This window comes from Fopius arisanus, unplaced genomic scaffold (assembly GCF_000806365.1).
Source record: "Fopius arisanus strain USDA-PBARC FA_bdor unplaced genomic scaffold, ASM80636v1 scaffold00019, whole genome shotgun sequence".
NCBI lineage: Eukaryota > Metazoa > Arthropoda > Insecta > Hymenoptera > Braconidae > Fopius > Fopius arisanus.
Genome location: NW_011887758.1, coordinates 44,587 through 52,378, shown reverse-complemented (window position 1 = coordinate 52,378; position 7,792 = coordinate 44,587).

The window sequence follows — 7,792 nt, the reverse complement described above, 5'->3', positions numbered from 1 at the left end:
GGCAGCTTGAGATGCCATGAGCAAGCGGAGTCTATCCACCAATTCATTTGGATTATCCCAGTAAATATAATCCATTTTCCTGGACATTGTCCTTGGAGCTATCATAAGCTCTGGTATTAGCCCTTTACCGCTCTTTTCATACGGTCTAACTAGAGGTTCAATGATATTCAAAAATTTTTCCGTAGGATTTTTGCGTCTCACAGCCTTATTTGGATCATAGTACAATCGATGTGCATTCGTATGGGACAGAATTTCACCATTGTGTATTTGATCTGTTGATGTCACATTAGCGGTTTCTGGATCTCTATGGAATATCAAAGATGCCAAACTTGAAGTCAAGCGAAACTGCTTGTCACCAATAATCATTGTATCTCCATTGAAGATCACCTCAGCATTTCCAATTTTCCATTAGTCATCCACTCTTCGAACCCCAAATTGTTTATCCAAATGTTTTTCTTCTTTTGTGCCGAACATGTTAAGATACGACTGGAGAACATTCCCAACATCAGATTGAGCAGTGATTGATCAGCTGCGTCTGCGAGCACTGAGGCCACCGCATTCTTGGAATCGTCGTGTTGACTACTTAACGGTTCAGGAGTACTTGTTGTTGGAATTTTTAGTTTATAATCGTTCACTCCTCCCTCCTCCACCTCCTCTTTTTTCATAATAATATTTTCATTTCTTTTTTTCTTTGTTTAGAGGAGTAATTACACGTTTCAAGGCCTCATTCATAGCTCATTCGGCCATATCTTTGCCCATCTTTAATGTTCCATATTTATGACGAATTGCTTTGCTTGCCTCAGCAATGTGATACAATACATCAGACTCCTCTTGCAAGACTGTCGGCCGCATGTTGAAGGTTTTACGTTCAATTCCACACTGTCTCAAGTGCCAATCATCAGCTTGTTTTTATACATACAAAACAATCAATTCCTCGTCGATAGTGTCCCTCATGCAATTCACAGTCTTTGTTGATGGTGATAAACCCATGTTTATAATTATTCCAACAAGCAGAACACAAATCTTTCAACTCTGGGTATGGCATGTCTGTATTAACATGATCCTGATAAATGTGTTTCAAATTCATTTCATACTGACGGAAGAGAGTGAGTAAATTTGTATTATCACGTATCAAGTGCTTTGGAATACGTGCATAGGTCTGACAGAGATAAAAGCAGTCTACACTTTGATGGCGACCCATGCAAAAGAATGCACGCATATTATCCTGTTTTTCACACGCGACTTCATCAAATATCATAAGAGAATTTGAATGAGTATCCTCGGGTCTGACCACCCTAGCAAGCTATCATCCACGCTATAGCGTGGATGTAGTGTGTATGTTGCGTGGATGTTGCGTGGATGCAATTTTTCTATGAAAAACAGGTACAAATCGATAAAAACAGATGAAAGAATGATGTGGGATGAATGAGGTGGATTATTCGATGCATTTGGCGATGTTTGTTTGATTATTTTGGGGTAAAATATAAAAAATATATAATGGGCAGAAGTGAGCATGAAAACAGCGTTCGGCAAATGCCGAGAGATGACGGTAGGGTTATATTACCGACTTCGATAACCGAATTGACGATAGCCGCTTAATCGCGGGCCCCGGAGCACTGTGCATTGGGAAAAAAATCTATTTTTTTTATTAACATTTCAAACTTGTTTCTTCATAAATATGTAGGTGGTAATTTGGTGGAATTTAGGAGAACATTATCAGAATTTAGGAGTAATTAGTTTTCGTTTAATTGAATTTTCTTTTTTGTCCATAATAATGAGCAGAAGTTATAGGTTAAAAAAATCAAAAATAATTGGAATCGATAGAGAATAATTTGGTGGTCATTATAATGAAGGTTTCATAAATTAGGAGTTAAGGCCCGGCCTTCACGTCATGGGAAAATTTTGGTGACTTTTACCCCTGTTTGAATCTGAAGCTTCAAGGCTGGTAAAGATTCTAGGAGGACAGGGCGCTTCGAATCTGGACTTCGAATCTGGACTACAGAAGAAACTCTCCAACTGCTGTTAGAAGAGCACTTCCCGTGGTTCACGAACTCGGGGGATATAAGACAAGGAACGGAAACCTGTAGAGGCACCTACAAGCCGCTGGAATGGGCCTTGGCAGCTAAGATAGTCCACCCGCAAGGGGTAGAGTGGGCCGTCAACACCTTTGAACCCCCAAAGGCACCGGGACCCGATGGACTCTACACAATCCTCTTGCAGAGGGGGATCGACATTATTCTGGGACCCTCAACGAAAATACTTAGGGCAAGCATAGCACTAAGGACTGCACCAAAAGTTTGGGGGAGATCGAGGATTGCCTTCATCCCCAAACCTGGAAAGAACAGGCATATCAAGCCCAGGGACTTCAGACCCATCAGCCTCACCTCCTTCATCTTGAAGACACTGGAAAGACTGGTGGATCACTACATAAAGAGCTCACTGCTTGTTGAGAAACCCCTATCACCCTCACAGTATGCCTACAGGGCAGGCAGGTCGACGGAAACGGCCCTGCATTACCTAGTGGCCAAGATTGAGGAGCAGATAGAGGGAAAGGGCTACGCTCTCAGCCTATTCCTGGACATCGAGGGCGCCTTTGATCGTACTAACTACGAGGTCATAACAAGGGCCATGTCGAGGAAAAATTTTCCAGCCTGCATCATTGACTGGACCAAAAGCATGTTGGAGAGCAGGAAAATAACTGCCACACACAACGGCTCACACGTAGAAGGGCATCCGACCAAGGGTTGTCCACAGGGTGGAGTCTTGTCTCCAATCCTGTGGAGCCTAGTTGTCGATGACCTTCTAGGGAAATTGAGAGAAGAGAACGTTCTGGTGAACGACTATGCTGATGACATAGCCATTGTCGCCAGGGGAGACTTTCTCGAAACTCTAAGAGACAAACAAATCCGTGCTGTGAGAATACTGGAGGAATGGTGTAGGGAAACGAAACTAATAGTTAATCCTGGAAAGACGTCTGCCATGATCTTCACCAGAAAATATAAAGTGGTCACTCCACGACCAATTAAAATTGGAGGAGTTGACATCGCTTACGCTAGTTCAGTGAAGTACCTGGGAGTAACTCTGGACACCAACCTTCACTAGAAACAACACATAGCCACACAGATGGGCAAAACATATGCCTCACTCTGGGCTTGCGAAAGAGCCATAGGAAGGACGTGGGGTTTCAACCCCAAGATCAGCCTATGGCTATACAAGATTGTACTACTGCCAAGGTTTATGTACGCTGCTGTGATATGGTGGCCCACGGCAAGGAAGGTTGGGATTAAGAACCAGTTAAAAGCACTTCAGGGAAATTTCCTCAGGGCTGCAACTGGGGTGATGAAAACCACACCGACCGAAGCCTTGGAAGTGGCAATGAACACACCACCACTTGATCTAGCGGTACTGTACAAAGCAGAGGCAACAGCCTATAGGCTGATATCCCAGGGGGAATGGAATCAGTCGAGTGCGGCACACGCCAAGCTCGATTTACTGAAGAGGAGCGCCCTGAACATAGATCAGGATAGAACAACCAGGAGATACCAGGAAGGGCTTCAAGACCTATATACCTGACAGGGAGGACGGGGAAATGGTAAAAAAATCGCCAGAATGCAATGTAATACACTGGTGCACGGATGGCTCGGGCCGTGGACACCAATACGGTGCAGGGCTATACGGGCCAAAAGACAACCACAGAGACAGCTGGTCCATTGCACCCCTGGTCACTGTTGTACAGGCGGAAATCCTTGCAATTAAAAACTGCATAGAGCTTCTTCTATCAAAACCGACCTCAAGAAAACATATATATGTCTGGTCGGACCGCAAAGCTGCCATCAAAGCCCTAAAGAAACCAAGCACCGAATCGAAGCTGGTCTGGGAGACGATGGCAGCTATAGAAGCACTAGGGGCAACCAATAAAATAACTTTGGCATGGGTTCCGGGCCACAAAGGGATAAAAGGAAACGAGATAGCGGACCAACTGGCAAGGCATGGGGCGTCAAATGATGACCAGCCCATGACAGTGAGAGTCCCTTTCGCTACAGGAATGTCTCAAATTAAAAACAAACTCTGGAAGGAACGCCAAGGGCGATGGAAGCAGATCACAAGCTGCAGAAAATAGGGGGTTGATGGTGGAGGGAGTGGAAGAAAAAAATGGAGGGTTGAAGCTGGGATGAGTGTGGCAGGGTATAATAGGGAGCGATGGTGGAGTGAGTGCAGGTGGCAAAATGAAGGGTCGAGGCTGGGATGAGTCTGGCAGGGTAAAATAGGGAGTTGATGGTGGAGTGAGTGCATGTGGGAAAATGAATGGTTGAGGATGGGATGAGTGTGGCAGGGTAAAATAGGGGTTGATCGTGGAGTGAGTGCAGGTGGGAAAATGAAGGGCTGAACCTGGGATGAGTCTGGCAGGGCAAAATAGGCGGTTGATGGCGGAGTGAGTGCACGGAAAAAAAATGAAGGGTCGAGGCTGGGATGAGTCTGGCAGGGTAAAATAGAGGGTTGATGGTGGAGTGAGTGGAAGGAATAAAATGAAGGGTTGAAGCTTGGATGAGTGTGGCAGGGTAAAAAAGGGGACTGATGGTTAGTGCATGTGGGAAAATGAAGGGTCGAGGCTGGGATGAGTCTGGCAGGGTAAAATAGGGGGGTGATGGTGGAGTGAGTGCATGTGGGAAAATTAATGGTTCAGGCTGGGATGAGTGTGGCAGGGTAAAATAGGGGTTGATCGTGGAGTGAGTGCAGGTGGGAAAATGAAGGGCTGAGGCTGGGATGAGTCTGGTAAAGTAAAATAGGCGGTTGATGGTAGAGTGAGTGCAAGAAAAAAAATGAAGGGTTGCGGCTGGGATGAGTGCGGCAGGGTAAAATAGGGGGCTTATAGCAGGAGAAGGGGTATTATTACACGCTAAACCCTCATTTCACCGGGAGGCACTCATCCTAGCCTCAACCGTCCATTTTTCTCGTGCACTTACTCCACCATCAACTTTTACCCTGCCACACTCATCCCAGCTTCAATCCTTCATTTTTGTCCTTCCACTCACTCCACCATCAACCCCCTATTTTACCCTGCCCCACTCATCCCAGCTTCAACACTTCATTTTTTTCCTTGCCCTCACTCCACCATCAACCCCCTATTTTACCCTGCCAGACCCTTCATTTTCCCACATGGACTAACTACCATCAGTCCCCTATTTTACTCTGCCACACTCATCCAAGCTTCAACCCTTCATTTTTTTCCTTTCACTCACTCCACCATCAACCCTCTATGTTACCCTGCCAGACTCATCCCAGCCTCGACCCTTCATTTTTTTCCGTGCAATCTCTCCACCATCGATCCACTATTTTACCCTACCACACTCATCCCAGCTTCAATCCTTCATTTTTTTCCTTGCACTCACTCCACCATCAACCCCCTTTTTTACCCTGCCAGACTAATCCCAGCCTCAACCCTTCATTTTCCCACCTGCACTCACTCCACCATCACCCCCTATTTTACCCTGCCACACTCATCCCAGCCTCAACCCTTCATTTTTTTCCTACGGATTTATCCGCTACCCAAACTCCCGTGTCACCCTCGCATCCATGCCCCCTTCCCCCTTCTTTACCACCATGCGCCTATTTGTTTAAAAAAATGAATAAAAATGAATTTCTCATTCCCACTACTCTTTTATTCGACCCCCTATAAATTCACATGAAAAATCTAAGGATTTTTTTTTAATCGTTCAATTTTTTTTCGAAGGGGGCCCGAAAACTTGGCACCCTCATTTCGGAGCCCCAGAACCCCTGGAAAAGTGTGCCATTTTGTCCCTTTTTCTCTTATCGACCGCGTATTTTTTAGATGGAGCTTCGAAGTCGGCCGCAAACTGTGGGGGGGTAAAAGTCACCAAAATTTTCCCACGACGAGAAGGCCGGTTCTTAACTCCTAAATTATGAAACCTTAATTATAATGACCACCAAATCATTCTCTATCGATTCCAATTATTTGCGATTTTTTTAACGATAACTTCTGCTCATTATTATTGACAAAAAAGAAAAATCGATTAAACGAAAACTAATTACTCCTGAATTCTGACAATGTTCCCCTAAGTTCCACCAAATTACCACCTACATATTTATGAAGAAAAAAGTTTGAAAAGTTAATAAAAAAATAGATTTCTTCCAAATGCACAGTGCTCCGGGGTCCGCGATTAAACGGCTACTGTCAATTCGGTTATCGAGGTCGGTAATTTAACCCCACCGCTATCTGTCGGCATTTTCAGAACGCTGTTTTCATGCTCACTTCTGCCCATCATATATTTTTTATAATTTATCTCAAAATAATCAAACAAACATCGCCAAATGCATCAAATAATCCACCTTATTCATCCCACATCATTCTTTGATCGGTTTTCATCGATTTCTACCTTTTTTTTCATCCAAAAGTTGCATCCACGCAACATTCACGCTACATACACACTACATCCACGCCATAGCGCGGATGATAGTTTGGTAGGACACCTCTTCATGATCATTAAATGGAAAATAGCCAATAACTTTCACTGTTGTCAATAATTTTTCCAAAAGCTGATATTTGGGTTGATTTAAGGACTTGGAGTAAACATAGACGTTTTGAAATCTCAGCCCATTAGGTTGGGTAATGAGAGCGAACAGGGTATTCGTTTTACCACAGTTTGAGGGTCCCTAGATAATTGCACGTACGGTATTGGGTAAAAGTGAGCCGTGATGATTGTTTTGTTTATCTTTCTTTTTCTCTGTTATCTTATCGAAATTCATCACTGGCAGTTTCGGACTTTGTTGCTTGAACACCATCTTGACAACTGCTAGCAAGCTCCATAACTACATGACATTTATAGACTTGCACTTCAGTCTGCGCAAGAGCATGGTGGTGTGCAAACGTCTTAGAACGCGGAAGAGTAAAGGAATTCTCAACCATATCATCAACAAGTTACCCATTGAATTGCATATACCGGGCTACCAGTATTGTGGGCCGGGTACCAAGTTGGCTGGACGATTAGCACGCGGTGATCCTGGGATAAATCCATTGGATAAAGCGTGTAAAGAGCACGATCAAGCATATTCGAAAAATTGAGAAAATTTGCCAGCTAGACACACCGCTGATAGAATTCTCGAAGATAAAGTTCTGTACAGGGTTTTTGCTCAAGACGTTAGTGTTGGTGAGAAGTCGGCTGCTTGGAGTGTGAGTAACCTCATGAAGACGAAAAATGTTGGAGGGAAGAAAAAAATGAAGCCGGCGCCTCGAATTTTCCCCATCCCATCGAAAATAGGGGGAATTTTGCCAGTATTTTTAATTCCATTATTAGCAGGATTCAGTGCAACAGGCGCCCTAGCAGGTGGAGCTGCTGGTATAGCCAAAGCTTTCAACGCTTCTAAACATGCCAGAGCCGAACTGGAAGAGAGTAAACGTTACAACCGCACCATGGAATCCATCGCTCTCGGTAAGGGAATATACTTAAAACCGTAAAAGTCTGGCCTGGGTTTACGTTTGAATCCAAAAAACTTGTAAAACTACCGCACCGAGCTCTCACTGATGGTGATTTGATGAAGTATGCCAGCATCATGAAAATTCCACATTTTCGCGGAGTTTATATGAGAAATGCGTTGCCTCGAGGTGGATCCTGGAAATGTGAATCAGCTATAGTGAATCTTGATGATAAAGACGGTCCCGGCACTCATTATGTTGCATATAAAAAGAAGAATCATGAAGTGATCTATTTTGATAGCTATGTCAATTTGCGTCCACCTCAAGAGTTGATTAATTACTTCGGTGGCGGTAGTGTTG